Source organism: Nicotiana sylvestris, chromosome 1 (genome assembly GCF_000393655.2).
Source record: "Nicotiana sylvestris chromosome 1, ASM39365v2, whole genome shotgun sequence".
NCBI lineage: Eukaryota > Viridiplantae > Streptophyta > Magnoliopsida > Solanales > Solanaceae > Nicotiana > Nicotiana sylvestris.
This window is the reverse complement of record NC_091057.1, coordinates 167,259,460-167,269,173: the sequence shown is the minus strand read 5'-3', so window position 1 is coordinate 167,269,173 and position 9,714 is coordinate 167,259,460.

Genomic DNA, 9,714 nt, shown 5'->3' with positions numbered 1-9,714 from the left:
TAGACCTTTAGCAAGATGAATACTTTTGCCACAAATAAAGATATATATACATTTTGAAGTAAAGCAAAACTTTTGAATTTTTCATATATATATATATATATATATATATACATATATTTGCAACAAATAATAAAAGTAAAGACAACACAAAACTTTTTTTTTTTATTATTATTTTCATAAAAAAAACCAAAAAATAAGATCTCTTTTTTTTTTTTTGATTTTTATGACAAGACAAACTCTATATTTCTATTGATATTTTATTTTTTTTTGAAAAACAGAACAACGACTTTTTTTTCAAAATTTTGGCAGAGTTTTGACAGAATTTTTTTTTCTTTTTCTTTTTTTTCAACAATAAACAATCAATTCCTAACCGTTATTTCACTCTTCTTTTTTTTTTTCCACAATATTCCAAATATTCAAACACCGGTCAGCATGCGGGCATGAGACAAATAAATGCACGGACAACAATAGGATGCATCAGAATGGTCTTTTCATATCAGGTTGCTAGTCCTAGACGGACCCAACCCCTGTGTTGAGTCCCCTAAGTCATATGCAACATGATGCAAATAAGCGTTCCTACTAGGGATCCGGCATGAAGTCACGTTATTCTATGTTCAAAACCTGGGTCGGTGTTCTAGACAGTGTACCCGAGCGGACAACTCGAGTTGAGGAAGGAGCTCCTTTCCGGGAACCAAAAGGCCAGCCGGCTTAGAAACTTTCCGAGCCTCTTTTATTTAGGGTACGACACTAACAGAATAGGGAGTCTCAACCAGTAAGCACATCCCCAGAGGTAAGAAGAGAAGGGTTTCGGCACAGTTTATATACAGTTCAAATAATATCAAAGCGGTAAAAGTAGCATTTTGCACATTTAGGCTAAAACAAATAATAATAAAATCAGATAATAAATAAAGCCAAATAATAACAATTATTCTAAGCTCGAATTCTTAACCCTGAACCAGTGGTTCTGGGTCCAATCCCCAGCAGAGTCGCCAGAGCTGTCACACCTCCTTTTTCCGCACCCGAGAGGGTACAAGGAGTTTTTTTCCAATTAAAGGACAATCGAAAGGGGATTTATTTGTTTATTTCAGAGTCGCCACTTGGGAGATTTAGGGTGTCCCAAGTCACCAATTTTAATCCCGAATCGAGGAAAACAGTGACTCTATATTACAGTCCGCGTACCAGAAATCCGGATAAGGAATTCTGTTAACCCGGGAGAAGGTGTTAGGCATTCCCGAGTTCCGTGGTTCTAGCACGGTCGCTCAACTGTTACATTCGGCTTGATTATCTGATTTTATACAAGTGTGAACTTATGTGCAAAATTTAACTTTTAACCGCTTTTATCATTTACTGTTATTTTATAAGACTTGCAACGTCGTGAAAACATATCTCGAACCATGTTACATCAATGCACCCGTGGTTGTTGACATATCTCGACTCGGTTGAGATTTGGATTTGGGTCACATAAATGTGCACCCGAATTAAGGAGAATAAATTATTAAGACGCGCCTAAAGCAACTAGCGTATTGTTGTTTTGGGGAAGGCCGAAAAATTCGCTAAACGGCCTGTCCCGAATTCTAAGTGTTTAATATATATATACAGTTAGAGGGCCCCGCAGCTGTGTACATTTTTGTTTGACGAGGCTCGTCTCATTCTACTTTTAAAAGGAATTTGCGACGTCATGGACATGCATCTCGAACCACGTCACAATCAATGTACCCGTGATTAGAAATACATTTCGAATCCGTCGAGATTTGGATTTGGGTCACATAAATGCGCACCCGATTTTAAGAAGGTAAAATTATTAAATACGCGCTTAAAGAGGCTATCGCGTTATTATTCTGGGAGGGCCGTGAGGTTTGCTAAACGACCCATCCTGGAAAACTGAATGCTTCGATAATATACATTTAGCGAGGGCCCCGTAGCTTGTGCGTTTTTATTTGTCGAGGCTCATCTCGTTTTTATTTTAAAAGGATATCCTATAGCAACTACGTTTCTTGTCGCATTTGTCTCCATTAGTTGAGAATAAAAAAATGACCCTACTCAATTACATGCTTGCAGGTTATTATAACGGAATTCCGAGTGCCTTTGCAGAGTAAGAAAACATGGCCATGCACATGGGCAGCTAATCGAGCATTGTGGGCCCAAACCCAGCCCACACAGTATCGGCTGGACCTGGGCCGATGCCTTTCTGATGAAAGCCTGCTGGGTTCGTTTGATCCGGGATCGACCTTCGTGAGGTTGAGAAGTGCAGGCTTGCACCGTTTATTTTAAGGCAATGGTTTGCCAATTATAGGAGGACAATTTATCAAGGACACAAAATTAACTAACATGGATAGTTCTATGTATTTAAAGACATGCTAACCTTATAAAACCTAAGATACAACCTACTGCATTGGGGACCCTTTTATCTATCAGCCTACATATACAAACTAACATTCAATCACCATATATTGATATCTACTGGGCACACAGGCTACCTTCAGTATCTAAACAAGAATGTAAACTATTATACATTAAATGAGGTTCAATATAACAGTCTATGTACGAAATAAACAACTTCAGCTCTTCTCTTTTATATTCATGCTTAAACTCTCAAGTTACATTGGCACTGTTAATCGCGTACCTGGTATAGCAAAGCAGAAGAAGAAGGAGAATTGTCAGCTGAGGGGTATGCGGCAAATACAACAACAGCAGATAAACAGCAATAACACAGCAACAATCCAACAACCACAAATGTTTTCCACAGCCCACAAACAACCAGCAATATTTCCCAGAACAAAGAAAACCAGCAAATAGTCGAGCACCAAATGAGCAATCCCAGGAAAGAGTGATGAAACAACAGCAATACCAGAGTATTCAATGCAGCAACACCAACAGTTCAACAATCACAAGCAGCTCAGTCAATGCAAACCACAGAACTTGGCCGAGACAGCTTGACCAATATGAACTCTTATACAACTTTTCAGACAGTGTTTGGTTACAGTGTTTACTGGAAATTAACTTATGTTTTCAGTCTTTTTCTTTAAACTCACAAGACCTCTCCTCGGACTAAAAATTTTCCAGCCTTTTGTTTTCTCTTTTTCTGAAGACTAAAAGTCCAGCCTCCTCTTATGTTCTAAAACAGCTTCTTTATAAGCTAATCGACCTAGTGCAGCTAAGCTGCCTGCATCCTCAACTTTGCAGTCTGCCCATACTCTTTAAAGCCCATGCCTAAGCATCTTTTGGTGTCAGCCCCTTTGTTCCCCACGCCTGGTCTTTGTTTAATCAAGAGTTATGGGCTCGTTTTATTTATTCATTTTAAGTCCCATACTCTTATGTCTTGTTCCCCATTGGCATTAATTTAATCCCAAATTAGTACCCTACTTGTCAGCTCATTTAAACTAATCATTTTTGTTCTTTTCAAACCCCGGACTACCCTTGCTAGCCCTTGATTATCACTGCCCTGCCCATTGCAGTATCAGGGCACTTTGGGCTTTAACCATTCGATTTCAGAATTGCCCCAGCCTGGCTTTTTTAATTGCTTACAAGGTAGTTACAAACTAATATTCATAGGCAATGCCCAATTCAAACCACAATACAGGCTTATTAGTCATGCGACATTATTAGTTCGTTCGTTTCATTAGTTATAGAAAACTAATCGACGACATTTATCGAGTCGACTATACTAATTATAGCAGGTAATAATCAATCGCTCACATAAACAATACATTTAGGGACCTAAAGGGCATCAGTCAATTTTTGTTCAATTACTGGGGCCTATATGAGTTAACTTATCTGACGATTAAACTAATCGACGATCATGTTTATCACAGAGTACATTCAGAATCATATACAGAACACAATCGACCAAATAAAAAGGTCTTTACAGAGATGAAAGAAATCCGAATGAAAAAATAACAAAATAACAACCAAACACAAAGAGATATGCTGACAACTTATTTAGAAATAAAACAAAAGAAAGGAAAACTTACCAAAATGTTTAAATCAAACAGACCCAAATCTGATTCAACTTCGAATTTTTGAGGCCGAACAAACTTTAATCAGGGTGTTCTCACATGAGAACACCTTGATTAAGGTCTATTAGACCTCAAACCCATGTCAAAACTGGCCGGGTTCCCCAGGTGCATGTGTTTCAAGTTCTGGATTTCCAGATCTGGATTTTTAGGAGTTGTGGGTAGATTCGGACCAAACCAAGCTTGGTTTGGTCACGAGGAAGGTCAGGGGAGTGTCTGGTATGAAGATGGGATGGTTTGGCATAGATCCGGGTTCGACTCAAATCTTCAAAATGAAGATTCGAGACGAACGGAAGTGATTCGAGGCTCGTGGTTAGTGGATTTGTGTTCAGGACAGTGAGGTGGTCCTAGGGTGTTCAGGAGGCGGTCACCGGCGTTCGTGCCGCCGGGTTCTGGTGAAAGGGAAGCTAGGGCGGCTGCTAGGGTTTGGGGGGCTTCAGTGTTTGGATGAAGACGATGAGTGGGGGGGGTTAGAATAGGGGGCGTGGGGTGTGATAGGAGGCTTATATACGGGGAGGCTGATTCAATCCTGGCCGTTGGATTGATTAAAATTGATGGCCAGGATTGGGGAGGCTAGACCATACGGTGCCGTTTGGTTAATCAAGGGGTCGGTCAAAAACGGGAATGGGTCGGGTCATGAGGGCTAATAAGGGCCATCGGATCACTGGAAATGAACGGCTCAGATTAATCATCCCTGAAACGACGTAGTTTTGGTGTTGAACTACGTCGTTTTGATGGCCTGGGGAATGGGTCGCTTGGGCTGCTGATTTGGGCTGCTTTTGGGCTTAGAATATTCAAAACAAATAGGCCCAAGTCCGGTTAATCTTGCACTATTTTTTTTTGTTCTTTTTTCCTAATTTTAAAAATTAAATAAAATAGAAATTAAAACAATTATTAATTTAAACCTTTAACACAGTTATCACTCGCACATTGAAATATTCAAGTAGGTTTAAATCACCACCTAGATGCATTTCATATTTTTTGTGGATTTTCTTTTAACGACTGAATTTAATTACCCTGACATACACGCTTTGTACTTTGATCGGTAGGACTAAATGCAAAATGGACAGACCCGCACATGATTAACAACACATGTCGCGAAAAACTCGAACAATTGTACAGCGAAATCATTTGTCACTATTTTTATTTTCTTTTGGAGCGATTGCCGGTAAAGCAAAAATCACGTGCTTACAACTTTCGCTGTGCGAATATCAATTGTTCGTTCTTTGTTTGGGAAGACCATGATTCCCAGAAAAGCCACCATGAAAGCGAAGCGACGGTGAATCTGCCAGGTGTCTTTGTTCTGTTTGTTAGTAAGGCCCTTTTCATGAATTTCAAATCCGTCCGGCTTTCCGAACCTTGAATATAGGAAGTTGAAAGAACAACACCTGTTGACAACATTGCTTTTTCTGATTTGATTACTGATGTTCAGAAGACCAAAGAATCGATGCACTGAGGGAGCCTTTGGGAATATCAGATTTTGATTTCTTAAATCTCCGTCAAAACCAGCATATCCAGCTATCTCTTCTAATGTAGGAGTAAGCTCGAAATCAGAGAAACGAAAGACATTGTGAACAGGGTCCCAAAAAGTTACTAACGCCGCAATCAAATCATCACGTGGTTTAACTTTCATAATATCTGTAAGAGTTCCCAAATGCTTAACGACCCATTTCTGACCATCTTCTCCTAACTCATGCCACCATATCTGAAGCCGAAATAGAAACCCATCTACATTTGCGAATGGTGGGTTTTGGGTGGTACTCATTTTGTATCTGCGATTAATTTTAACAAAATCAAGACTCCTTTTGAAAACAGACACTCATAAAAAGAAAATCATTTTATTTATTTATTTAACAATTCTTTTTTTTTTCAAAATGTAAAACTATTTTGGGAATTCTCTAAAACAGCCCATTTTATTTCTCGGCTCTCACAATGATTTTTTTCAATTAAACTGGTCAACATGCAAATCCGAGGCAAATGAATGCACAAGTAGCAAGTAGGATGCATCAGGATGGTCTTTTCATTTCGTGTTCACTTGTCCTAGACAGACCCAACCCCTGTGTTGAGTCTCCAAGGTCAAATGTACATGATGCAAATAGACGTTCCTACTAGGGATCCGGTACGAGGCTGAGTTATTCTAAGTGAAAAACCTGAGGCAGATTGTTCTAGACCTGGCTTACCCAAACGGACAGTTTGAGCCGAAGTGGGGGCAATGTACCGGGAGCACGAAAGTCTACCCGACCTAGTTACTTGTCCCAACTTCGTCTTATTTGGTATGACTTCTAACAGAAAGGTGGGCCACGCGCACGTGTACACCATAAATTCAGAAGACTCAGAAAGAAGGAGGGTTTCGTAGCAGTTTTATATACACAATTCTGATAATATTAAAGCGGTAAAAAGCAACATTTAGTACATTAAGCACAAATATGTGGGCAAATCAGATAACCAACAAAGACAACTATAACAGCTATTTTAAGCTCGAATTCTTGAACCCTGAACCAGTGGTTCTGGGTTTATAAATCATCCTCAGCAGAGTCGCCAGAGCTGTCACACCTCTTTTTTCCGCCCCGCGAGGGGTGAAGGAGTTTTTTCCAATTAAAGGACAGTCGAAACGAGATTTGTTTATTTATTTCAGAGTCGCCACTTGGGAATTTTATGGCGTCCCAAGTCACCGGTTTTAATCCCGAATCGAGGAAAATATGACTCTGTTTGTCATTCTGCGAACCAGAAATCCGAGTAAGAAATTCTGTTAATCCGGGAGAAGGTGTTAGGCATTCCCGAATTCCGTGGTTCTAGTACGGTCGCTTAACCATTTTTATACTTGGCCTAATTATCTTGATTTACTAAATACATTTTCTTGTTACATGATTTGGTTACCGCTTTTGGTTAGATTGTTTACAATTATAGACCTTCCTTGAAACGAATCACGCGTTCGTATATTCGTATTATATATATTTTTTTATAAATATAAAGAATCGTGTCACGCATACGTGTACACAATAAGATTGATAATATTTTTTTATATTTTTATTATAAAAATATATTATGGCCGAAATTGCGCGTGCTTAAAATAAAATTACGAACATTCGTCACTCTTGTATGATTAAATAGTGAACTGCACATCTCGGGTTATATGAAATTAATTTAATTTAAATATCCTCCGAAAAACCCCTTTTATTAAGAAAGTTTGCTCGAAGTTGCGCGAACGCATACTCCGAATTGTCTTTAGAAATGTAATCATGTCACGCGAACGTGTCCCCAATTACACAAAATATTTTTTGATGGTAATATAAATTTTCTACAACTGTTTATTATGTCCATTTATTTTTAAATATGAAAACCATGGGAAATCACCGAATGGAATGTCTCGAGATTTCTAAAAAAATCAAAATTTATTAGGTGTTGACCACAGATTATATTTTAAACGTGTGAATTATATACCTCAAAACTATTCAAACTAAAAGAATTAATGAGATGAAAAATAAATAAATAACGTGCAACTAAAACTACCATTTTTATCGTGAATACGGTATTCGTATTTTGCTTATGTATTTTTAATACTTGATAATTATATGCACAAGTTATTTATCATTTTCCTAAGCTTAAGACTAAGTTTATATGTTTAAAAACTTACCAAAAGCGAATTACGTGTAAAAACTAGGAAAAATTTAATTGATAAGCAAACTAATAGTTTTCGAAGAATTTCCATTATTCTATTCGGAGCGAACTCTACTTTGCATATCTTTGACTTAAAATGTTGCAATTCGTATTTATAAATCCGACCTTCTTCTATACGACTAGTTTTTAGTCCAAAGGTCACATTATTTGGTTAATTTGCTTACGATGATTGAATTTGGGATAAATAAGATCAAACCAATTTTTATCTCGGCTTATGCAAGCTATTTACAAATACTAAATCTATACTTTGTACAATTTATTGATATTATTTTTATATACTATTCATAAGGAAATGGGTTAATCGCATTCCTAAAATAAATGGCCATTTGTTGTTAAGAAAGAAAACTAATTTACAATTTTGATTAAACAAATTGACATTATATACCGCAAATACACATCTAAACCTTTTGGAATATCCCAATATCGTAACAGATTATGCCAATTTTCCTCTCACTTATGGTTATACACATAACCATTAACATGCCATATACAAACAAGAAACTCTTACATCAACTAGAAAAAATCTGATGCTTGACGAGATAAATGTGCAGAAAAATAAAAAATAGCTCCTGTTTTGAAAGAACGAAATAACAATTTCAGCTTGATTTCATAGGCTCTGATCTAGATTTACTTCAAGGTTCAAATGTCTTTACATACCTGGAAATGAGGGTAAAAGAGGTGGTATTCAGCAGTAGCAACACAAGAAGCCCAACAACAGAAATAAAATGCCAAACAATTCAGCAGATTTGAGCAAAACCGACAGAAACCGTGAAAACCAGACGAACAGTAGCAGAAATTTTAAGAAAATTTCAGATTCAATCAAACAGTATCACCAAACAAACCCGGACAGGTATGAGGAAACAATATTTCTGATTTTTCTTTCTTTCTTCTCTATTTTTCTGTTCTGTTTTCTCTTTTCTGTGTGTGTGTGTGTGTGTGTGCTTTTTTTTTTCTGTTTTTCTTTTTCTATCTCTCTTTTCTATCTGTATATCTCTCTAAGTGTCTGTCCTCTTTCTTCTGTGTTCTGTATATCTCTGTGTGTCTTCTCCAGAAATCAATCCCAACACCCCTTCTTATACAACTTATTTTCCCCTCCTTTCCTACTGCCCGGACCCCCTTCTGTTATCCAAGGCAGATTTTTTTTTACTCAAATCTGCCACTAAACTGCTTTTCTAATGAATCAGCCACTAAGGAAAACTTTCCCTTAATTTCAGCCCCTCCACTTCCTTTGATTCCCCATTAGGATTAATTAATACCTCATTGATAAAGCACTAGCAATAAAGTATCATACTAACTCTTTTATTCCCCAAACACCCCTGAAATTCCATTACTATTACTGCCCTGAAATTACTACCCTACCCACTCCCTTTCAACTTGCATTAAACCTCTCCAGTCTACTCAAAATCCAACCACTATCTGAATTCAATTAACTACAATAGCTATAACCAATTCAAAGGTTTTAAGGCAAAGAATACCTTAAATACTAAGACTCCCAGGATTCAGAACATTGTGTATAATCAAACAGAACTTTAACTAATCAGACCATCAACTATCGAAATTAAAACCAAACAGAATGCCAAAAATGATTTAAACTTATATGAACAAACTGAACATTGACATCTAATCAATCAATTACATACATACAACACAAACAGAGTTAATCATACTAACAGGGTAATTCATGATTTTGTTCAACACAGGGGGTTTATGAAGCTTACTATTCGACGACATTAATCAAATCGACTACGTAGTTTATAACATGTACAACTTAATTACGAAAGAGAAATCGACCAAATAAAAGGGATACTGGGAATAAAAAGATGAATTGAAAGAGTGTGGAAAATTAATCAAAACTAAAATACACAAATACACAGATAAACAAAAACCATAAATACAGGAAAAGAAAAAGGAAAAATACCTCAAACCTTCAGAACTTATACGGACACAGGCTCAAACTAGGATTCAGATATTTTGAGGTTGAACAGACTTTACTCGAAGTATTCTCAATTGAGAATACCTCGAT